This window comes from Marmota monax, unplaced genomic scaffold, assembly GCF_021218885.2.
Source record: "Marmota monax isolate L192 unplaced genomic scaffold, Marmota_monax_Labrador192_F-V1.1 WCK01_AAM20220418_F8-fsc00012, whole genome shotgun sequence".
Classification (NCBI taxonomy): Eukaryota; Metazoa; Chordata; class Mammalia; order Rodentia; family Sciuridae; genus Marmota; species Marmota monax.
In genome coordinates, this window is record NW_026695227.1 from 22,650,334 (window position 1) to 22,675,340 (window position 25,007).

At 32.9% G+C, this 25,007-nt stretch overlaps 1 protein-coding gene across 7 annotated transcripts in view; it reads left to right on the plus strand.

The window, feature by feature from the left end:
• The window catches only part of Cntn1 (contactin 1), a 343,845-nt gene that overhangs the window by 59,090 nt on the left and 259,748 nt on the right, over positions 1-25,007 (plus strand). For all 7 annotated transcript variants that reach the window (XM_046436255.2, XM_058576455.1, XM_058576457.1 and 4 more), the window contains one exon: positions 18,718-18,765. The gene's annotated coding sequence lies outside the window, so the exon portion shown is untranslated. The remainder of the gene's footprint in view (positions 1-18,717; positions 18,766-25,007) is intronic.

Genomic DNA, 25,007 nt, shown 5'->3' on the forward strand with positions numbered 1-25,007 from the left:
CAAGACCCTGTTCTATGTTATTCTGTGTGCAAATAAAATGCTGAGTAAAATGATACTTGATTCCTGTCTTTTGAGACTTATATTCTAGTGGCTAAGATAAAAATTGATATAATAATAACAAAAAATAATGATAATGATAATAATAATAATAATAAGAAGAAGAAGCAATTAAAAAGTAAGAGGAGTGCTCTGAAGGCAAAGAGAAGCAGCTTATAAACCTGCCTCAGAAAGAGATCTTACCCAGTGTGAAGTTCAGGTACAATTTGTCTCATGCAGGCATTTTCATTGAGAACTGAAGGATTGATAGGTATTCTTTAAGTAAATGAGGAGGGTGCAAGACAGTTGTGCAGCTAAGAATATTCTGAGATGAAAACAAGATATTAACAGTAAATGTTCTGTGAAGGGAAGGAACACAGCAACAGCATATTAGGACAATAAAAGAAGCCAGTATACAGAGAAAAAAAGTAAATGAAAAAAGATCAGATTAAAGAGATAGGTAGGGACAGATCATGGAGGGTATATAGGTCATGGTAAGTATCCAGGTCTTTATTCAGTGTGACACAGAATAAAAAGATGAAAACAGTGGGACTTTGAAGGTGTATACTATGTAGGGTGTATAATACATAAAGTGTAAAAAGCTCATTTGTTTTATAATATGTTGTAGTATCCTCACAACCTCAAAATCAGTAGCTTGTAGGAATACATACAGTCATGTATGATCTAACGATGAGATATATTCTGAGAAATGCATCATAAGGCTATTTTTGTTGTACAAACATCTAGGTTCTTAAAAAAAAACCTAGATGGTACAGCCTACTGCATACCTATGACTCCAAGGCTACAACCTGTACAGCAGGTTATTATACTGAACACAATTGTAACATTAGTGTTTATGTAATGGAACATAACTCAACATGGAAAGGGTACAGTAAAATTATGGCATAAAAGATAAAAAATGGTGTGCTATGTATGGCACTTGCCATATACAGAATTTGCAGGATTAGAAGTTGGTCTGCATGAATTAATGAGTGAATGGTGAGTGAATGTGAAGGTCTGAGACACTACCATGCGCTATAGTAGACTTTAAACACTGTACACTTGAACTATACTAACATTATATAAAAATTCTTCATGAACAAATTAACCTTAACTTACTCTCCTTTTGTAAAAATTTTATAAACACTTCAGTTTTTATACTCTTTGTTTCTATTGGCAATAGCACTTTAAAAATACACAGTCCCCAATGGTCAGAGATATTTCCTTTCTTCATATTTATATATTAGGTAATTAGGTATTAAGTCAGTTGAGTATATTGTTAATAAGACAATCTTTGTTGTACTGAATTTTTCCCATTAAAATTTCGAACCTTTTAACATCTTTTGTTAAAAACTCAGTCACATTCATGCACATTATTCTAGACCTAAACAGGGTCAGGATCATCACTGTCACTCTCTTCCACCTGCACATCTCGTCCTCCTGGCAGGTCTTCAGGGGCAATAACACTCATGGAGCTGCATCTCCTATGGTAACAATGCCTTCTTCTGGATCACCTCCTGAAGGACATGCCTGAGGCTGTTTACAGTTTACATTATGTTCTATAAGTAGAAGTGGCACATCCTAAAATAACAATAAAATTACAGTTTAGGTAGTACATAGTCATTTATTATCTCTATCAAATATTATATGCTGCATATTGTATGTATACTCTTATACAACGGGTAGAGTAGTAGGTTCATTTACACCAGCATCATCATAAACATATGAGTAATGCATTGTGTTAATGTTACCATGGCTACAACATCACTAGACAAAAGGAATTCTTCAGCTCTATTATAATCTTATGGGACCCGCATTCATATCTGTGGCCCATCATTGACCAAATATCATTATAGAATGTGTGAGTGTATTTCCCAGTCAGTATTTTGTGGTAGTCTGGGAATAGTTCTTTTTCAGGCTTCAATTCCAGACCTAGTGACTCAGATTTTTCTCTAGGGACTGAACATGATTTTTTTTTAATAGCAGGAAGTAAGGTAGAAAGTAGAAGTTAGGAGCAGGAGTTGGGGGAAGGAAGAGTCTGGGTCAAGCCAAATCATTCATTTGCAATTAGTCACATGAGTGCTTTCCATTACCAGAAGTAAGTCACATGACAAAATTCAAAAGTAAAAGTAAAAAATATGCTTCTTTCATGTAGGGGGTAAGGAGAAATATGATTATTTGGTGAACAATATCTACCAAAGGGATCTATGGGTTGGAAGTATCAAAGAGCATAAGCCAGAATGACTTTATTTAAGACTATTGCACTAAGGAGAGACTGAACTCAGTGAAATGAAAGGCAGAAGAATTTTTAAACACTGGGCTGAACTAATGGGAAAATACTGGACATTATTGGGGAGAGGCTGGTCAATGTGATCAAGCCATCTGTTTGCTAATTGCTGCTTATTATTAAAGTTTGGTTCCTCTCTCCCACAGAAACTGGGAAATAGGTGTGCATCTTTTAACACAGATACATTTCAAAAGGATGTTTCCCAGTCCTTGACAGAGTTTCCTGGCATTGGAAGGTTTATATCTCAAAGGGGTAAAGAAAGAATTTACAGTTTCAAGTTTTCTGAAGTCAAATGCTCTGAAAAAAGAGGTCCTGGGCCTATGTCAGGAAGAAACCTGCTTGAGGTTTAGTTAGACTTAGGGGAATTTTAGAATCTCTTGGTCACAGTGAATAACACATGTAACATTAGAAGCATCTCAGGATTGCCCCTTATTATCCCATCCTTCATGAGATGAGCCATGGAGTATTTGGCAGTATTTTGCTTAATTTTCCAAAACTTGAGAATTTTTTGGTACCTTTTAGCTTAGAATTGTTTTATAATTTTAAGTTAAATTTTCATTGATATCAGAGAACACATTCTATTTGGTTTGTGAGTCCTGCTATGTGGTTACAAATAGTAATATTTGTAAGCATTCCATAAGCACTTGAAAAGAATATGTATGTACAGTGACTGGGTGCAGTGTTTATCTTAGTTCATATATACTATGTTTATGCACACATATATTTATATATTAGGTAATTAGGTATTAAGTCAGTTGAGCATATTGTTAATAAGACTTGATAATGGATAACTATGAAGAGTATGACAAATAAAGGAATCAAGAATGTCTAGATCTTGCTGTGGGGCTTGACTTGAGGTGCATTGTGAATTTTTTTTTATGAGTATCTTAGTTTTTATTTTTTGAAAGGATGAACTTTTTCATTTTATAATTTTTATTTTTTTTGGAAAAATGCATACAATATCACATTTATCATTATAAACATTTCCCAGTTCAATGAATTGTGAATGTTGATGACATGTTTTGAAAAAGAGAAAGGAACTGATTGGAGAATCATGTTAATTGTAGTAAACATCTACACTATGCTAACAGAGAGATTGTAGAGCAAAGAGAAAAGAGAAACTGATCAAGATTTAAAAATTCAGTATTTTATCTACTTTCTTCAAAATTCTTGTTATTCAAAAAACAGATGTTTTATAAAGGGATTATGTATTTTTAATATGATATTATGTTTTGAAAAAGAGTCAGAAAGCAACTGAAAGGAACTGGAAATTTCCAACAAATATTATATAATATGTACTTAGTCTGGGAATTACTACTAAAGGTTAAATAATAATATGACATAAAATATTTACTTTTCAATTATTCCTTAATAATAGAATTATCTTATTTCTACCATCCATTCTTCATATGTTAATTAAATAATTCTTGGAAAGTTACCAGGAAGATGAGATAATTGTCTTTCCAGTTTTCTTATTTACTTACTTACATTTCTGTAGGTAAAAAATAATTTTAAAGCAGTTTGTCTTAATTGGTTGACTTTGCTAACATAGTAAATTGTAGAGAGAATTAATGTTTCATAAATCTCTTAGTTTGTGTTCCTAAGAAGCACAGTCTTGACATAAGAAATGATTTGTTGGATCATCTTTAACAACTTGAGCTTCTCTAGACGGATAATATAACTTTAAATTAAATTTCTTCTCAAATAATGGGGATTGATTTTACAAACTTGCTTCATATTATCAATGTATTTTGTTATCCTTTAAATTCCTTTACAACATTTATGCAACAGTTCATAATTTAATTTCTTGGTTTTTGTTTTGTGGTGCTGGGGATGGAACCCAAGGCTTTGTGCGTGCTAAGCAAGTGCTCTACCACTAAGCCCCATGACATACAAACTATTTATTTTTGTCATGTTATTTAATTTTTACCACAACTCTGTGATCTGCTTAATTAATTTTTTTTTTTTTTGGAAAAGGGAACTTTTGCTGAGAAGTCAATGGCAATGTTGGACATCCAGTATAGGCCACGTCAGCTCCTCTCCCTCCTGATTCCAAGTTTTGGGGCCATACCCCAGTAATTTCAAAGTGGTATCTGTATTTTTGTTAAATTACTTGCTCATGCTGCTCTTGTAAATCCCTTCTAAACGTACACTAATTAGGCAATCACATCCTTTATACACAACGATTAGGACACATCCCCTTATCCCTCCATACCTCCCCCAACTCTGTTCTTTTGTTAATTGGGCACAAGTAGGGATCTTGTATGAAATTGAAGCAGTGCTACATTTGGGGGGGGGGTTATAACAAAGAAAGGTTATTTTCATCTCTAAACAGTTGCTGGCTGATCACCGTGTTCCATGCCACAGAAAGGCCTGAATAATTCCTTTAAAGCAAAGTCCAAAGCCAAGAATTAGCTGTCTTTCTGGCTGGACTACAACTACACACAGGTTGGCCTCTCAATTTTGCAGGAATGTTTTCATTAGGTCAGCTGAAAAAACTCCTCCTTGGTTGGAATGCGAAATGAGAAATGTAGACAAAGATGAGGAGTTTTAGGAAAAAAACGTCTATACCACACCTATTGTCTGTGTCTTCTCAAGTCTCAAGTAACTGGAAATTTTATGCTTATGTTCAACCAAGTGTTATTTATTTTAATTTTATGAAACATAAAATCTGTTATTTATATGTTACTTCATATGCTCATGTAAACAAATCATTCACTGATTAGCTGTACACTTTGAGAAATGCGTCATAATGCAAACAGTGTACTTGCACAAATCCAGATGGTATAGGTCAATCACTCAGAGTGATCTCTTGATGTCATCAAGAGATGCAGTAAAAAACAAATACATGGGGCTGCTCCTGACATAACACCATTCAGTTTTCCAATAAAATCTTTTATATAAATAGAAGTCATTTACTCTAAAATAATGATAAAAAATTTAATGCAGTAAATATATAAACCACTAACATAGATGTTTGTTATCATTATCAAGTATTATGCAATGTATATAGTTGCATGTTCTCTACTTATATATGATTAAATCAGCATCACTACAAACATAGTAATATGTTGGCCTGTGATGTTATGATAGCCACAGTGTCATTTGGTGATGAGAATCTTTTACCTCCACTTGCCACAGGGCTGTAGATGTTTGTAACTTCAAGCTCCGGTGGTCTATGTGTGCTATGATGGTCAATCGCTCGGAGCCACTTCTCCTTTTGTTGGTGGGACCATCAAAAATCTGAGCTCATGTAGGTGTCCTCTAGTTGCAACATATTATTACAAATTACCAAGTTAGACTTACTGTAGTCTATCTCTGTGGAAATAATATATAATAGAATATAAAGCACTTCTCATGTTTGCCAGGGCCAATTGTAAAAATTTAATATATAAAGTAGGTAAAATAATTAAATTATTGATTTGGTGTTTCATTGTATTTATTCTGATATATATGAATTGACCTATAGTAATCTTCAATTAACCAATGGAAGAAGAAACAACAGGAAGTGTGAGTCTTGTTGAACTTGGTATAATGATTAAAAACTGTATTTAAGATATTTATATTTTGTACATCACAGTTTTTTTATTTCATTCTAAAACATTGTTTTAGAATATCACATTAAAATATTATTTATTTTTGTTACTGATTTTTTTTTGGTGTCCCCTTAAATTTTGCACCTTATTGTTTTTATTCTGGTTCTGGTACTATAAGACTTAGAAATTTAAAACAAAATTGTGGTTATAGATGGACAGCATGTCTTTATTTTATTTGTTTCATTTTTATGTGGTTCTAAGGATCAAACCCAGTGCCTGACACATGCTAGGCAAGTGGTCTGCCACTGAGTGACAGCCCTAGCCCCACCTAGATATTTTTAAGGTAGTAATAAATTGTTTTTAGGACTACACCTCTAGAAAGAGTTTAATCCTTAGCCCACTATCTTAGCTATCTGTGTATCAATATCACTTTCAAATTATTAAGAAAACTATACATTGTTGAAAGAAGAACATTTGGACTATATTGCAGAGAAGTAAGAAGAGGAATCTGCTAGGTTGTTCTTCATTCTGTCACAGTGCATCTTTGACAGGTTGTGAGGCCAAAATTACAAACCTATCGAGTTTGGAGGAACCTCACAGCCTAAGTTATGCCATACCTTGAGGTTCAGTAAATATTCCCAAATTCTTCCTTCTGAAGCATTCAAATTTCATTAGCACTTTGAAAGATGCCACTGTTACCTGAAAATAGGGTCTTTTAGAGGTTAAATTGGCAGTCTCCAATACCCAGGTGATTATGGAAGGGAAGATTCACCCAATCAGTCATCTGGAAAAGAATAACCCTCAGGCCCAGTGTTTCATTTAGAACATTTTCAGAGGAAGTAATTAAAATCCTTTTGAGTCTTTTCTAAAGAGCCAATTTGGGTATGCTATTATCTGGGACTGGAAATAAAATGAAATCATGAAGAATGAAATTTCCACTTAGAGAATATAAAAGTGAATCAAGAAAATTGCTACCTAAAATTTACATAAACACAGACATTAGATTTTATTAACAATGTATGCATATGTACATATTTCTTCAGTGCCTTGAGGACTGAAGCCATGAAAAAAAATTTTAAAGGTGGTTTATATAGTTAACACTAATTTGCATATCAGGTTCAGATTGGAATTTTAGAGTCTAGTTGCATCATAAGGAGTACAGAAAACTTAAAAGATAACATATAATTAATGAAATACAATTGCAAATATTACTAAAATGTGTTCATAAAGAGGAAATATTTATACATTGTATAGGAAACTGAGACTGGTCTGACTTGATAAATATTTTTTCTGTTATGTCTGCTATATTGGATAATCTAAAGCACATGCTATATGCAAAATAATAAATATGAAATATGAAGCACTTAAATTTTACTAGTGACAGTTAAATAGTCAGGGGCAGGTGCATTATGAAACTAATGGTGTGGAAATTTTCTTATTAGGGTTTAGATGTTAATGAATTGTTTTCCAATCCCAGGAGTTGAGTCTTGCTTTGCTTATTAAATTCGAAACTCGAGTGCATTTTCGTTTGTTGATAAAATAGTCTGTGCATGTAGTAGAGAAACCAGTTCTAAGGAAAACCTAGAGAGAATCCAACAGGAGGATGTCATGGAATTCTTAGACACCTGCTATTCTAATAGGAAATCACATCAGAAATTAATCTCATTATACTGTAGTTAAAAAAAAAAATTGAGGCCCATGAAAGCTTATTGAATTACTCAGAGTAACTGTCAGAACATATTAGAATCTGGATTAAAATCACATCTCCAGACTCAAAAACCAGAATACTCCTCTTTCCATCAGCCTATCAACCTGCAATCTTTTCTTGAACAGTGTGAATAGAAACATAATTTCACCTTGATTATAAAATAATTTTCTGAGAAGCTTAATTTTCAGTTAAAATAAAGTAAGTATGTAGAGTTATTTACTTTTTTGTAATGTTCTTACAAATATTCTGCTAGATATGGATAACTATATGCTTATGAAGGATATGTTCTAGTTTAGACAGCTGAATCCTCAATTCAGGATTAGTGAATAAAATCATTAATAAGTGAGAAATATTTATCCTGTTGCTTTTGTGTGTACCTGAGCAGCAGAGTTCACAGGCAGGATGGGCCACTGCAGTCTATGGGCTGCCTATAGTACTGCCTAGGTGTAATAACTGCAAAATAATATAATGTAGATGCTATGTAGACTTGTGAACTGTGATTCCAAATTAATTTGTTCCTAAACTGTTTTCAATTATGTTTTAATGTTATTTTTATAAATAAAAAGCAATGGTAATATCTATTTCCTTTGATTGAAGCAATCAGGTTCACTTGTCTGTTATCATATACTGTGCTTTGTTCACTATATGATAGATAAATTCTATTAGATACCTAGAGTGGAATCTTAAATGCAATATGAGGAATTTATAGCCAGAAAATAAATAACCAAAATCTATTCTGTAATTTGCACTAAGGTAGAGGTGAAATAGAAGGAAGGTATGTTATACTTATTCAAGTGCTATGTATTTGGAAGATTAGCTTTATCCCTATTTCTGTAGGATTTTTGCCAGATCTTCAATCAAGTACTAATCCAAAGTTCTTAATTGAATATTCAGACTCACCAAAAGGGATGAATTTCATTCTTTACTTAGACAAGCTGAAAATTAATATTTAACTAATGGTGGAAAGTCATTGAATATATCTGAACAGGCTACTGACATGATCATGCCTGTGATATAGGAATATTCATTTGGAATCAGTGTGTAGGATAAAGTGAAAAAGGAGACTAGTCAGAAAGTTGTGATTGTCTAAGCAATAGAATGAAGGACTTCATTATAGTGGGGACAGTGAGACAAAACAGGATATATACTCCATTAAAATGTCCACCTTACATGCGGTTACTTTTCCAAATAGAGATGGAAGTAAAATACACTAATGATTCAATCTTAAGTACGTGGGGAATAAGCGGGTAATGCATTCTAAGTCATGTTACCATGTGCATTAGGAAAATGCAAGTTACATATTGTCCCTAATATTAACAGAAATATAGTCCATGGAAAAAGAAGGAAGCCATGGAGAGGACTGATGCAGGAGCAAGGCTTCAGACTTCAGCCACTTTGGAAAATTCAGGAACTGAGCAGCAGTGATTCTGGAACTGAAGAGAGAAAGAGGGAGAAAGAGAGAGTGAGAGCTTGAAACGATCATAAACACTTTGACATTATTGGAGAGAACTCCATTACTTTCAGAAAAAAAGAAAAGAGAGCCATGGTCATAATTTTGCTTAATGAATACTGATTTTATTGAACCTTGGGAAAAACAGAAGCCAATGAAATATAGAAAAGGCAGCTAACAGAATGCCCAATATTGTGCTGTACCATGAAAATCAAAGAAAAAGAAGGTTTTAAAAAGGAAATACTCAGCAATAGTGGTATATACTGTAAAGAAAATGAGCAGAATAAAAGCTAGAAAACAAAGCTTTATATTTTGAGATTAAAAAAATTGATGATATAATTAAGTTTTGATTAGGTCTGGTGCTGTAGTTCAGTGATACCATGTGCAAGGCCCTGGGTATAAAACCCAGCATGCAAAAAAAAAAAACATTATTAAAATTATTATTAAACCAATGGGAACATAGTTTAGAGCACAAGAGCATTATCAACATAAATCAACAAATATTTGCAAAATGATAAAATAAATCCATAACCCCTTGGTAAGAGAACTTGACACTTCAGAGATCAAACCAGGATAAATCAGATCCAACCCAAAACAATGTTTGTAGGGGAAGGAGAGATTCTGGTGGAAATTTAATTAGAAGCAACTTCTTGAGGCTTTATTGGAGAACACAAACTAGCTGAGACATTCAAATATTCAGTATTAAACTTAGAGAAAAGAGGTCCAGGCTCAGTCTGGAAAGGATTGAGAGGGGAAGAAGAAACACAACAGGAAAGAGATATCAATGCCTCTTATGAGATAAAAAATTCTAAGTCATCTCACTAATATTCAAAAAGGGCAAATAAAGCACATAACCATAGAAGAGTTCTGATGCCAAAAATCTGGATTCTGGATTGACTAAAGAACTAATGTCTTACTTCAGGAAAGAAACAATATCTTACTTCATATTATCTTGAAGCCACTATAGCCTGAGCATTCAGCAAAATGCCTATCATGATGTATATTCTGTAAATAAACCAAGAGTTCAGTGAATGCATGAAAGACAGGGAAACCATTAAGATTTTGAAAAGGAAAATGAAACAACAAGGATAACCATTTTAAAAGGTCACTCTGCCTACAAGAAGATCATAGATTTGAGCTGTGAAAGATTATAAGACATAAGCTTTTACAGAATAAATATGATTGCTGTGGGAGAATTAGGTGATTTGAGACATATTTGAATTAATTTGAAAAATTAATAGAACTTGGTTGTTTAAAGTATGAGGTGAGAGTGAAGGAGGAATGGGAAGGTGCTCAATTTTCTCTTTTTTGGGAAACAGGATAAAAAATGGTGAGAGGATACATAATGAAGAGGAATTTGGGGGAGAAGAAAAGGAGATTTAATGAATTTAGTTTAAGGCTTGTTAAATTTGATTTCTCTGTGGATCATCCAAGTAAAAATGACCAGTAGTTTGATGGTTTATGTCTCTCCATCTCAGAAAAGAGGAATGGACTAGCATGAACAACTTTAGTTGACACTGTTTTGCAGAAGACAGGAAGACTGTCATGAACAAAAACATAAAATTATGATCAAGGAAATTGAAAGGTAAGAAAACATGGCCAATGTAGGTAGGATGAATTGATCAGGGAAGAGAGATGGAGTCAAAACAAATGGGACACTGGAAAATATTTTGCAAAATAGTATTTATGTGTGAGGACTGGTGATGGAAAAAGCCTTGCCTCTGAAAACATTCCTTGAAAAGTTCCCAAGCAGAATGGGGTTTTCTATGGTTGAAATGGCACTGGAAGGAAGGCATTAATGATTCAAGTGTCCGAGGAGAATTCCAAAGACTAGAATTCATTCTCAAATGTTTTATTGATGGAAAATAACGGATCTGTCAGTCGTTTTGGAGTTCCACAAAAGGGAAATGTGCAAACACACAGAAAATGTATAGTGGAATGATTATAGAAAATGCATTTGAGATGGTGATTGTCCTCTTCAATGGAGGGGACAAATACAAACTAATGGTGACTGTCAAACTTTGTGAAAATTTAACAAACCCACTGTAATAATGTCTGTATTTTGAAAAATTTTTCCATTCCTCCTCAATCAACCTGATTTCATGAATATCTACAGAAATCACCCATTTAACTCTCATTTCAATATGTAATTTAGTTGTTGTTGAATTTTTTCACTATGATAAGAGAACATTTAATTTTTGCCTTTCTTTTAGTTCTTTTAGTGTGTTTTACCCTTCTCTAGACTTTTATTAAATCAAATTTTACTAAAATCTTTGAGAGAAAAATTAAAGTCTGAATAAATATTTCTCATAGTTAAAAAGAAAGTGGTTATTTCTTAAATTCATTGTATAGGGGAGAAATTCTTAAAATAATGTTAGATACTGTACTTGAAGAAAAAGCAACTTAGATTCAACTTAATAGTGCAATTAAATGTGTTATTAATATCATGGTTGTTTCTTTGGGTACATTTTCTTCTGCAGATTTCAATTTTGAGAAAATTTAAAAATATGAAGTATAATTACCTAGAGGCCTAAAATTTTGTATAGTTTGTCTTTAGCTCAGTGATTCTTACCTCCATCATACTTTTGTGTATGAAATCTCTCTCTTTCTCTCTCTCTCTGTCCCTATTTTCCCCCTTCCCCTCTCTTTCATATATCTGAGTCTGATATCCTGATGTGAGGTAATATATATAGGTATATTGTGAATAAACTGTGGTTCATCTTTATTTTTGTTCTGTTTACTTTTTGCTTTATTTGAAAAATGTTTTCCTAATCACAGGTAAAGCATGAGCATGCTTTAAGTCTGAAAATAAGCATTCCGAAACTGCAATGTGCAAATATATAAATTCATGAGTTTCAAAAAGTTGAAAAGAGAATTACATGATAAATTTTGATATTTGTATATTTATTGTAGCTCAAGATCTACAACACTTACAAAGAACTGAGACAATGGTTTCTTGAAATGGGGAAAAACTGGTCTGGGCAGCATTGATAATAACAAATAAGCAAACAAACAAAAACAAACCGTAGAGATCGATATGAGGTAAAAATGTACTATAAATTGTGTGTTACAGCACAGTTACCTCATGAGTCAACTATAGATGTAGATTCTAAATGTTATGAAACAAAAGTTATTTGATTCATACAGTGTGGCTTATTAATTATCTATTGTAAACATGACAAAAGCAACTATTTACAGCATTTGCCTCATTCCACATTATCTTTTGTAATGTTACTATGCTCAATACCCGTGATATTTTTCTATTGCTCCTCTGTTCTAAATTTTTATTCTCTTATATTGAATATAAGTCTTAAATTGTATTTCTTTGTTCTACCAGCCAATGTGCATTTGGGGCTCAAATTGAGTATGAAGTTCTTAGAACCCTCCAAGACACAGAAGACCAAAAGTTCTTATACTTATTTTGATTACTAGACACATAAGTTATCAGTAAATACTAGACACATAAGCTAGCAAGCAGTAAAACCTCTATAAATATAATAAAATTCATGAAATGATACATTTAAAATGGACAAATTTAATAGTGTGCAAATTATATCTCAAAGGTTTTTTGTTTGTTTGATTTTGGTTTAAAGAGATAATTAGGACAGGATTTTATTTGTAACCACTCTTGATTTATGACTTTGGATTTATGAATCTTCTGTGCAATCGTATGAGGTCAATTAGTCAAATCATAATTTTATATTTTAAACTGCTTCTTTCCCCTGAATACTTTCTCAACTTTAAATATGTTCAGTGAGTTTCCATTCTTAAAAATAAACAGGAAACAAAATGATTCTTTCTTTATCCTTCCTTTCTTCCTTGCCTTCTAATAAATAATAGGTATAAGAAGGAAAGGCAGCGGAGCACAACAGACACTAGTATGGCAATTTGTAAATCAATGGATGTGTAACTGATGTGAATCTGCAATCTGTGTATGGGGTGAAGGTGGGAGTTCATAACCCACTAGAATCAAAGTGTGGAATATGATATGTCAAGAAATTTGTAATGTTTTGAACAACCCACAATAAAAAATTAAAAAAAAAAAATAATAAAAAAAAAAAAAAAAAAAAAAAAAAAAAAAAAAAAAAATAGTCCTCACAATATTGCCACATGTTTAACTCCCTCTCCATTTACTCTTTGGAGAGACTGACTGTACAAGGTCACAAGTTACTCTTACATTGCCAGATGCAGTGATTTCTGCATGACTCTCATTTTCCTGGAACTCTCTGAAGCAGCAGACACTCTGGAGAACCTCTTTTCTTTAAAATATTTTTTTTGTTTTCTTAATTTTTGTTGATGTTGTTGTTTTACAACTACTCTGAAACCATTGTGGAGAATACTCAAAAAACTAGGAATGGAACTACCATATGACCCAGTGATCACACTTCTTGGTATTTATCCAAAAGAACTAAAATGGGAAAACTATTGCAATACAGTTACTTCAATGTTAGAGCAGCACAATTCACAATCAGCCAAATTATGGAATTAGTCCAGATGCTCGTCAATAGATGAATGGATCAAGAAACTGTAGGATACATGCACAATGGAGTTTTACTGAGCCACGAAGATGAAATAATAGCATTTCTCAATAAGTGGATGGAAATGGAGATCATGCTAAGTGAAATAAGTTAGACTCAGAAGATCAAAGGTCAAATGTTTTCTCTTATGTGGAAGCTAGAGCAAAATTAGAGAAAAAAGGTGGTGGTAAGGGGGATTGGATATCATAAATATATAGGGAAGTTCAGTGGAATAGAAGGTAGAGAATGAGAGGAGAAAGAATGGAAAAGGAGAGGAAATATGGAATGAATTTAATAAAATCCTGGTATATGTATATATAAGTATACCCAAGAGAATTTCGTTTTTATGTGTATGTATAAAGTACCGATAAAAAATTAAAAATAAAGGAATAAAAGAAAGACCAGAGTTGGGAAGGAGAATCAGGAGGAAGAAGGGAGGAAATGAATCCTTTGCCTTCTCCTAAGTATTAGGTATAGCTAAGAAACAGTCTTCACACTATTTCCACATCTTTAACTCCCCACTTCCCCCAACTTTACTCTTTGGAGAGACTGACTTCACAAGGTCACAAGTTACTCTTACATTTCCAGCTGCAGTGATTTCTGCACAGCTCTTGTCTTCCTGGAACTCTCTGAAATAGGGGATTGAAATCAACCTTACATGTGCGATTCTGTCAAAATGGACCTAACCACTATGTATAGCTCTAATAATTGTAAAGACTTTGTTTGTTTGCTTTTGGCTTCAGTGACCGTAGTTTTAAATTGTCGTATCCATTCTCTGAACACAGTTTTTATACTGCTATTTCTTTTTTTTGCCTATCTTGTTGTTCCCACCTCTCCCAGTCCTAGAAAATCCCTCCCACATATGTTGCATAATTCTCCTGCCACTAACTCTCACACCTCTGTGAAGAGGTGGCACACAACCCATAAGTTTAGCCTTGATCTTTGTCTTAAGTTCAGGTACATATTTTCAACTTCTCTGCCATATGTCACTTTAAAAAAAAAAAAAAGTCACTTTCCTTCTTACTCCAGACTCTGTTTCCAAATCTCCAGCAGTAGCACATCCATACATCTAGTCCACCACAGAGGGCTTTCAGAGTATATTTAATTCTACATTTTTCATTTTTATATAGAAAAATATTAAAATACAGAATTGACCAACTCCTATCAATTCAGTCTTAAAATTTTTAAATAAATAAAAATTTTGTCTTTGTATTAATAAACTTATCTTTGGACTCAAAGTCAGGGAAGGGGCTGATGTTCCATATACAATGGTGCCCCCTTATCTGCTGTTCACTTTCCATGGTTTTAGTTACTCTCAGTCACCTGTGGCTCAAAAATACTAAATGGCAAATTCTAGAAATAAAGCATGTCTAAATTTTAAATCATGCACTCTTTTAAGCAGCATAATAAAATCTCATATCATCCATTCTGTTCTGTCCTGCCTAGGGTGTGAATCATTTTATTTATGCAGTGTATTCATATTGTATATGTAACTCACCTATTAGTGACCTACTAGCCATCTCAGATATCAGATTAACTATTCTGCTATTGCCATGTTTATGTTAAACTACCCCTCTTTTTGCTAAATAATGGACTCAAAGTTAAAAAATAGTGAAGCTGGCAATTTGGATATATCAAAAAGAAATCATAAAATGCTTTAAGTGAAAAAGTAGGAAAGAAATAAAAAAGTAAATAATGAGTTCCTTAAGTAAAATATGTCAAATTTTTTAAAATTATCCTTCAAAAAGGCTTTTTGTCAATTCCTCATCTGTTGTTTCCTACCCCCAAGGAGTGATGTGGGGCATGGGGTTACTTAACAATTCCTTTGTGTGCTACTTCAAAACAAGTAAGAATTTAACCTTCCTCAACGTTTTTTTTCACCTGCTACTTAGAAAAGTTCTACCAAGGAAACATAATTTAAAAGCTAATCATCTGTTGTCACTTGGATGTGTAGCTATACCTAAAGGAATAATTAGGTATGGAGGAAGAAAACAAATAACAAACCTTAAGAGACTTAGTTTGATTAGGTTTTCCAAGGTCCTAAACTAACAATGACCAGGGATTGGACCTTAATTACAAGTACACCCTTTAAGACATTTGCTGTCACTTAAGACATTCTTTTAAATGTGCTTTCTTAGAGTCAAGTCATGAAGGGGAAGTTTTCCTGTTATTGACTATGAAGCAGTTAAGAAATACTTTGAGATTCAATATAGAAATTCCCCAAAGTTACATAAAAGCGAAAGCAAAAGTTTAAATCTCTTTTTAAAAGAAGAAATTGAATATAAAAAGTGCTATTTCTACTTTGTGCTTGCATATCAAAGTGCAGGTAAGATCAAAGTACAATAGGATCCATTTGGCTAGATTATGAAAGCTTTTTCACAGATAAGCACTGTTCAAAGCAGTCCAGTTGTGGTTTCTGCTCCTGCCATTGTTAGATGGAATTTTTTAGGCTAAAAGTCTAAATCTCCCCAGAGCAGGTATAGTTCTGAAATAAATGTTCAGAGTTTGAGCTTGGAATCTAGTCTGAATTCCTAAGATCTCTGGACTACTTATCTTTTTCCTGAAAAGTCTTTACACCAAAGTGTAATCTTATTTTTATTTCTTATTCTAAAGATCCTAAACGATCAATGACCAGGGATTGGATCTTAATTACAAGTAATTAATTACAACTTAATCAAACTAAGTCTCTTACGGTTTGTTATTTATTTTCTTCCTCCATACCTAATTTAAGTGGTCCTATCCCACTTAAAAGTTATGGCTTTGGGGAACATAGCTGATCAATAAAAGAATACAGAAAGGATACTTTGTGCCTTTATTATACCAGCAGTACTACTCACTTAAACAAACAAACAATAACAAAGTAAAACAAACAGTATATTCAAGTATGCCAGGATTGGAAGGAATTGGAAGCCCCTGGGAAGTATTTATGTGTAATGAGTGCAACTAAGACAAAACCATGGTTTGGAGAAAATTGTAGAAAGGTATCAGAGTTGGTCAAGATGACCATGGGAAGCTACATATCTCACAGTTTATGGATCAGTAAAACAGGCATTGGAAACATGATAATCATTTGAATGACTGGGTTTTGAAGTTTTAGACTATTAGGGATTGGGAATACCTGAGACAAAAGGTTTGGAAAATCAGGCAAAAGTTTGTCTAGTTTCCAACACTGTAGGAAGCTACAATATAGTTTTAGAATATCCATCATATAAAACAAGATTTGAAAGAATTTCTCAGACCTTCCTCTCTTATATTTTTGTAGAATGACTTTTTTTAAGAAAAAAAAATATGACCAAATCTTGCTTCAAGATTCATCTCAAAATTACATGAATCCAAAGAGGAGACTGTATAGGAGACAGCAAGGCACTCTATTCAAACTTCTTGTTTTGGATTAGAGGTTCAGAACTAATTGAGTAGAAAGATATAATGTGGTTCCAGGAATGACTAATCACAACCAAAGGTTCAGTTTTCTCTTTTTAAAGGACTTTACATCAAGATGATAGGAGTCTCTTTTGTTCATGAAGATGGGGTGACTCAAGAGTCAGGCTCTGCCTTACACTAGAAAGCAATCCATGTTCACTAGGAAGGTTACCTCCATTAGCAAGATTTATGTCATCCATAACCAATTAAAAATGGGATCCAAATATGAAAATGAATCAAATGTGAAAAACATTCAGGACCCTTAAGATATAAGATATCAGCAAAGGGAGAAGTCAAATCTTGGGCTAAAAACAGTTACTTTATCAATCCTCCAAGTCATATTTACACTGACAGGTAAAATGCTATTAACAAGAAAACCCATAACTATACCTGTGGGACAAAAGACCTCCGATGAGATAGAGAAGTAGAGAGATGCTGCATCAGCACCCAAAGACACACCAGTGTTGTAGTCTCACACCTGAGTGTCTGTCCTACTAGACATTTGTCTGATCAATCAAAATAAAAAATAAAAATTAAGTTTCTGTCCCAGCTGGGCTATTGAACCTGGTCCCGGTCCCTCAGTGAACTTTCTTCTCTTTTTTCATTGATGATATGAAACAAATATTTTTCCCTCAGGTATTAGGAACAAATGAAAATGTGATGTTAATTTTGTTATCATATAGGCTAAAAGAAGGGTAAACCATTATTATTTCTATCTTCCACAAAATTTGATTTTTCACCAATTTTCTTCTAACTACTGTCTGGGTCGAAATGAGTCACTAAAGTGAAGTGTAAGAATAAAGGAAATCAAAAGCAATATCATTAGGTGCATATGGCAGCATCAAAGGCCCTAAATGGAATTGTCTCTGTGTACACTGTGTCTTCTCAATTGTTCTCTATTATAACCAAAATGGATCCTTATTGATTTCTTTAATGCTTGTTTATATTTTGGTTTCTGCATCTGATTTTACATTTTCTCAGAAGTAAAGAATCTTTCTATAAGAATAACAGTAAAGCTGGTGCAGTGGTGTACACCTGTAATCCCAGCAGCTCAGGAAGCTGACGCAGGAAGATAACAAGTTCAAAGCCAGCCTCAGCAAAAGCGAGGCTCTAAGCAATTTAGTGAGACCCTGTCTCTAAGTAAAATGGGGACATGGCTCAATGGTTGAGTGCACCTGAGTTCAATCCCCAGTAACCCCTGCCCCCACCAAAAAAAGAGAGAACACTTTTCAAAGTTACTGAGATTTGGAAATCTAACACTCTCTTTCTATTCTTTTAATAGAAAGAATAGAAATTCTTCTATTAATTTTTATTATTCATCTTGTGAGAATAAATATTTTTAGAATACTGTTTGGTTGTGATGTTTGACTTGTAATAGGAAATTATTAATTCTTGAAGTTGTATTTTTTGGCACGTGACTAACTCCGACCAAGTGTCCTTAATGTTCCGTATCATCAAATGAGACAATGATAGTATTATAGTTGAATTTGAAAATTAATTTTTAATAGAAGCCAATAATGCTGAATAAGATGATAGTTTAATAAAATAAAAATTTTTCAAAGGCCAGACCACCTTAGCTTAAATGTATATACTGATTTTCTAAATGTAATTTATGAATATGTTTAAATCTTATTGGAATTAAAACTTCCAGGAGATTAAAATACAACTTTTCCTTTGTATTGTCTATTAAAATTTTTACTAAAAATATAAACATTTTAATGTTCAACTTAACTAACTATAATTTCATAATTATTGGTTTGTAGATATCCACTTTGGACCATTTCTGAAGCCCAATTCAGAACAAGCCTAAGGTAAGAGATTTACTTATGCACATGTACCTGGTTATTTTAAGAAATCAAAATCCATGGCAAAACTGAACGTAATGGAATATTCAAACATATTTCTAGTTGCTAAGAACCCCAAAATATTCTGGTCCATGATAAGCACTCGATGGCATTGTTTTCTTAAATTTTTGTAACCTTTCTCAATTTTTAAAAGATAGTAAAGGTGCATGATGGATTATGTGTGTTCTCTTTATTAATAGTCACACAAAGAAATCACCATGTCAACCTACAAAGCATTAGGAAACAAACTAGGTTGTATAGTGCAGCACTCGGTATCACTGCGTTGTTATAAGAATCCAGAATCCAGTGTGGGCTAGAACAATGGGAACCCATCAAGAAATTATTAATAAGAAAAATAACAGTAACAATATGTTATAGCTACTTAATGTTAATATAATTTAGGCACTGCACTAAGCACCTTATATACTTTCTACCATTCAATCCTCCAGCAATTCTATGCAGTAAAATTATTACTATTTTATTTTTATTAGTCCTATACTGAAATGAGAAACCTGAGGTCCCTCAAGTTTGTTAGGTTATATAACTAGTAAGTGACACAGTTACTTTAGGTCTAAGACTCCAGTTTTTGTTTTCTACAACTATGTAAATACCTGGGAAAGATAAGAGTTAAGTGCTGTATTGGGAGAAAGAAAGGCTTTGAATGGAGAGAATGAAGGGGAATTCTTCATGGTATGATGACTGCTAACAAAAACATGAAAGAGGACAGAGACAAAAACTGTGCTAGAGGGAATGATGCATGTTTGAGAAAAATATAAGGAAGATTGTGCTGGAGGAGATAGACGCAGGGATCTTTTCAACTTGGTAACTGGTCCCCCTGTCTCTAATGTTATACATGAAAAATGCTGAGCTAGATTTTGTACTATCATAGATGAATGAGAGAATCCACAACCTGATGGGAGTAACCTGTTGAAAAACAAAAGTAGCAGTGAAATACTAGACTTACCTAGCCCTGCCATGCTTAGAATTCCAGGAGAAGCAGTTAAATAGAGGGAGATGTGAAATGCTAGTTACCAGAAGAATAAAAAATAACATTATTTATGACAGACTAGGTAAAAGACATAAAAGAAAAGAGAGAGCAGATGGTTTTAAGTTTTTTTTCCATAGAAAAGGGAAATTTCAAAACTGATAAATATGAGGACATATACAGTTTTATTAGAGAATATGAGTTTGGTTTCCATATTTTGCTTCTGAAGTATCAGAGGGGAAATGGATCTATATATCCTTTAGGATGTAGGTAGTTGAGTAAAGGAAAGAGGTAAAGATTAGGTCTTCATTGTATTAACTATATTTATTAAAGTTTTAAGATGAGAGATTTCTCTGCAAGAGTATAAAATAAAATAAATAATGGTATTTTTAAAGATCATTCATATTTTTTGTTTTTTTAACTATGTAAAAAACAATTATGGATGTATTTGCTTTGGGAAGACTCTTGAAGTGCAATTAAAACACTATAAAAGTAAAAAGTTTCATTGCAACTGACAGATATTCTTGAAGAAAGAATGCAAGCTCGAGCTTCTACCACCAGTGTGTTATCATATTTGCTTTGCCAACCTCTAATCACAGCATATATTTCTTCTGTTGTTTTTTTCTTTGATTCACATTCTTTGATTATTGGTAACACTGAACATTTATATATACTTATTCATCATTTGCATTTCTTTAGTTAATTATTTTATTTCTTGCTTAGTAAGGTTTATTATTTTTACTTCACATTTAAAAAATATTTTGTTTTTTCTTTTTAGTTAAATGTGACAGCTGAATATATTTTGATATTTTATACATACATGTAGTATAACTTCCCATTTTTGTGGTTATACATAATTACACTGGTTGTGTATTCATATAGGAACATAGGAAAGTTATGTCCAATTAATTCTACTGTGTTTCCTATTCCCATCCTCCCTCCCTTCCCATCATTCCCCCAATGAACTTATATTCTTCCCTCCTTCACCCATTTTCCGCTAGCATCCGCACATCAGGGAGAATATTTGACCTTTGGTTTGGGGGAACTAGATTATTTCACTTAGCATGATAATCTCTGGTTTCATTCATTTACTGGTAAATGCCATAATTTCATTCCTTATGGCTGAGTAATATTCCATTGTGTATATACACCACATTTTCTTTATCCATTCATCTGTTGAAGGGCACCTAGGTTGGTTCCATAACTTAATTATTGTGAATTGATCTGCTATAAACACTGATGCAGCTGTGTCACTATAGGTATGCTGCTTTTAAGTCCTTTAGGGATATGCCAAGAAGTGGGATAACAGGGTCAAATGATGGTTCCATTCCAAGTTTTTTGAGGAATCTCCATACTGATTTCCTGAGTGTTTGCACCAATTTGCAGTCCCACCAAATAGCTGGTATTTTAAACATAATTTCAGGTCAACATGTATGAATGAAATATAGCTACCTAAGCTTTAAAACTACATGTGAGAAGATTTGCAAGCTGAATAAATGTCTTGTGTCCTATGCTTCATTGTAAACTAACACAAATTTTGCTTGGGATGTATTTCTTTGTTTGGCAACAGAATGTTGATTTTTAAAAAAACAGAATAAAAAACAATCACAGAACTCCTTTAATAATGCAAATTACTTAGAACACAGCTCTGGCAAACATTTATTTCAATTTATTCCTGACAATGTTCCTTCATTTACTTTAAGAATTTTATTTTTTTCTGACATTATCATCATTCTGTTAACAATGTTTCAGTTTTATTTAAAATCAGTTTTATTTTTTAATCAAACACTCATTCATTGTCTGTGAAACATGTGAATCAGTAAACAAGAATATGAAGAAAGACGAGCAGCACTTGTTAGGCTGCAGATTCATTTTGAGAGATGTCCTTCCCAATGCTGGAATTAACATAAAATTTTTTAAAAACTTTTTTTCTCAAACAGGAAAAACATACAAGTTGAAATTATATGACAACATAGTTACAAACTTCTTACTAGTGAATTTGCTTTTAGTGAACCTCTTCACTCATGGTTTACATTTGTCTAACATTTATTCAGCACCTATTATGTATCCAATTCTGAGCTAACCATAAAGAAAAATAGATATGGTTTCTCTTTTCAAAATGATCACAATATAGTAGGAAAAAACAAGATATTTAAACAAATATTTATAGCATAGTGTGTTCCCCTTATATGGAAACTCAAGGAAGGTTTACTCATTCTAATTGGGGAGAGATCAAGACTCTTAAAAATCATCCAGGAAATGTTGATCTTTAGTTCATAAAACTGTAAAAGAAGATATAATTTCTAAATTTTCTTCTGTTTTTGTCTGGAAGTCAGTCTCCATATGATGCTATTAATGCATTTCAGAAAATAGGTATTTAAAATATAATATATATTCCCTGTGATGGTGTGCTAATTATTTTTCTTAAACAGCAGAACCATTAAGAGTGGTACGTGTTAAATGCATTAGGAAGTTGAGAGGAGAAGCTGTCACTTTGTTAACAGTTTCAATGAAATTAAAGAAATCTCCGTTGTAGAGGCAAAAAAATGAATCACTTCACTTTTTGAAAATAAATTGGGATAGGTTTAAAAAGTTACACTAAGGGTTCCCTTTCAGCAGGTGATAAATGAAAAACTCTAAAAACATGACTATAAGAAACTTTCTAAAATGTTTGCTGAACTGAATTTCGCAAAGGAAAAGAAATCAAAGAATTCAAAGGGAATAAAGATGGAGAAATCAGAAACCCTGAGAGGTGAACACATGAGAAGTCTGGAACACATGATCTATCCTAGGGCCAGTCCACATACTGTATAAAAGAAAGGCCACCAAAAAGTCAGGATCCAAATGGACAACAGTCTAAGGGCATGGTCTTCAAGAAGCAACCTGCGCTGAACAGATTCATCAGGAAATTTACTTATCTAAAAGTCTGTAATTGATTAGACAGGAACAACTCTGCCCCTGGGCCTTGGAGCTGCAATTAGCCTTTGCTGAGATTTCAAAGAATCCTCCTATGTGGTCTCACAAATCTCATTGTTTGCACTATGATCCTATATTCAAAGCATTTCCAAAATAAAGTTCTAAAGAAATCATTTATTTTATTTTTTTTTTCTATTTGAATCATTTTATTTTTATATTTTCCCAACAAGTTGTCTCATATTTTCTTCCTTGAAACAGGCTGGACATAAATAAATACATATAATAATTAAAATTATAACCACTACAAAAATCATTTAATAGTTAAAAATGTGAGGAAAAAAATAGATGCAAGAAAGCCAACAAATACATGAAAGAAATATGGACGTGCAATGATAGTAATTCCAGATATAGGAATTACCAGACAGAAAAAAATATGTATGTTTAATATTATATTAATTTTCTATTTCTGCCATAAGAAATTACCACAGAAGTAGTATCTTAAATAAAGGTAGTGTCTAAGTAAAACAACAAATATTTGTGATCTTCTAGTTCTGCAGGTCAGAGGTCCAGTTAAATAATCACCAGATGAAAGTCAAGGTGCTGTCAGGCTGGGCTCTTTTCTGTACACTCCAAGGAGAATTCGTTTCTTGCTCCTTCAGACTTCTGGCAGAATTCAGTTTCTTATGCTTATAGTACAGAGTTCCTAATTTTCATGCTACCCTAAGTTGAAGGTTGCTCTCAGCTTCTACAGGCCACTGGACATCTTTGCTTGTGGGCCACTTCTTCATGTCCAAACCCAACAAAGATAGGTCCTGTCCTTTTCATATCATTTGTCTTAAAATTTTTTCAGTCCTCACTGGCAGTATTTCTGCTGAAATAAAGATTTAAAAACCTCTTTGTATCTGCTATAATGTATGTCATGAGGATTCATTCCATTAGACAAGAGGTATATCAATTGCTACTTCCAATATGAACCCTTGTCCTTTTATGACATCTGCTGTGATGGTTGAAGGGAGGTGTCAGGTAGATGTTATTCAAAGACTGATCACACTGATTACTTTGAGTAGAAAGATGGACATTAGAGACTGCCTAGTATTCAGAGCTAGAAGTCTTAAGAAAGTAAATTAGGATAAACTAAAATAAAATTATATCTACACATATAAAAATTAAATTAAAAATACCAAAAAAAGAAGAAGAACTGTAAAAAGCTAGAGAAACAAGGTAGGGCATAGCCAAATGAAAGACAATTACACTGTAAGATGACTTTTAAATAGCAAAAGGGGAAGCCAGAGGATACTGGGTTCCATCTAGAAGATTCCATCCCTCTGAATGTTTCCTACCTTGTGCTCTTCATCATGTTTTTTCCTTCTCTCTTCCATATGTGTGTTATTCTGAGGTGTCATTTGTATTTTTCTTCTTATGCTTTATATACAGTATAACATTTCTGAAAGCTAATAAATATGAGTAAATGTATGGCATATCTAATTACCTGTTTATTGAATAAATATCAGCTCATTGTGATTTCTATTATAGACCAGGTTCTATAAGGGCATTGGCACAATATTAAAAACCTATGCCTCTATCAAGTTTTCTATGCATATCAATCTTTCATGAGTTAGAAATCATAAGTGCAGAGTCATACCTTTCTTACTATTTAGAAGATAAAACTTTTCTCGTTACTTTAAAAATTATGTCTCTATAACTTTTCTATGATTTTTCCAACAATTCCATGGACTCCCCTAAATACTATAGTTAACTCAGGACTTAGAAGCCCACTCATCAATCAACAGTAATTTGTTTAGTATCAAATACGTACTCACAACTCTCCATAGCACCTTTGGGAACACAGGTCTGTTACAGCACCACTGTATCATTACAGTGTCACTAGAGTCTGTTCATTATATTATACTTTTGTATTCTATTGCACAATTGGATTATTTTGGATTTTTTAATAACTCAAGTTCATCATCATTTCTATTAGGATGAATTATAGAATAGGTATTAAAGGCTATTGCTTTACTTTTCTGAGTGTGACTGATGTAAGAAAATCTCATGACTTCCTTTCATTGAGAGAAGAATTCTTTATTAAATAAAAGGAAATCCAAGCAGGCACAGAGGATTTAGTGCCTAACATTCAGTGGAGAATAAAATAAAATGACTGATTTTCATAAAATAAATATTAGCTTTATTTTCTTCCAGAATTGCATGACAACATATGAAGTTTTTTTAAAAAAACTTACTACGAGTAATAATCTATTGAGTTTTGCATGATGTATAATTTTACCTGGAAAATGCATAAAAGTCTTGT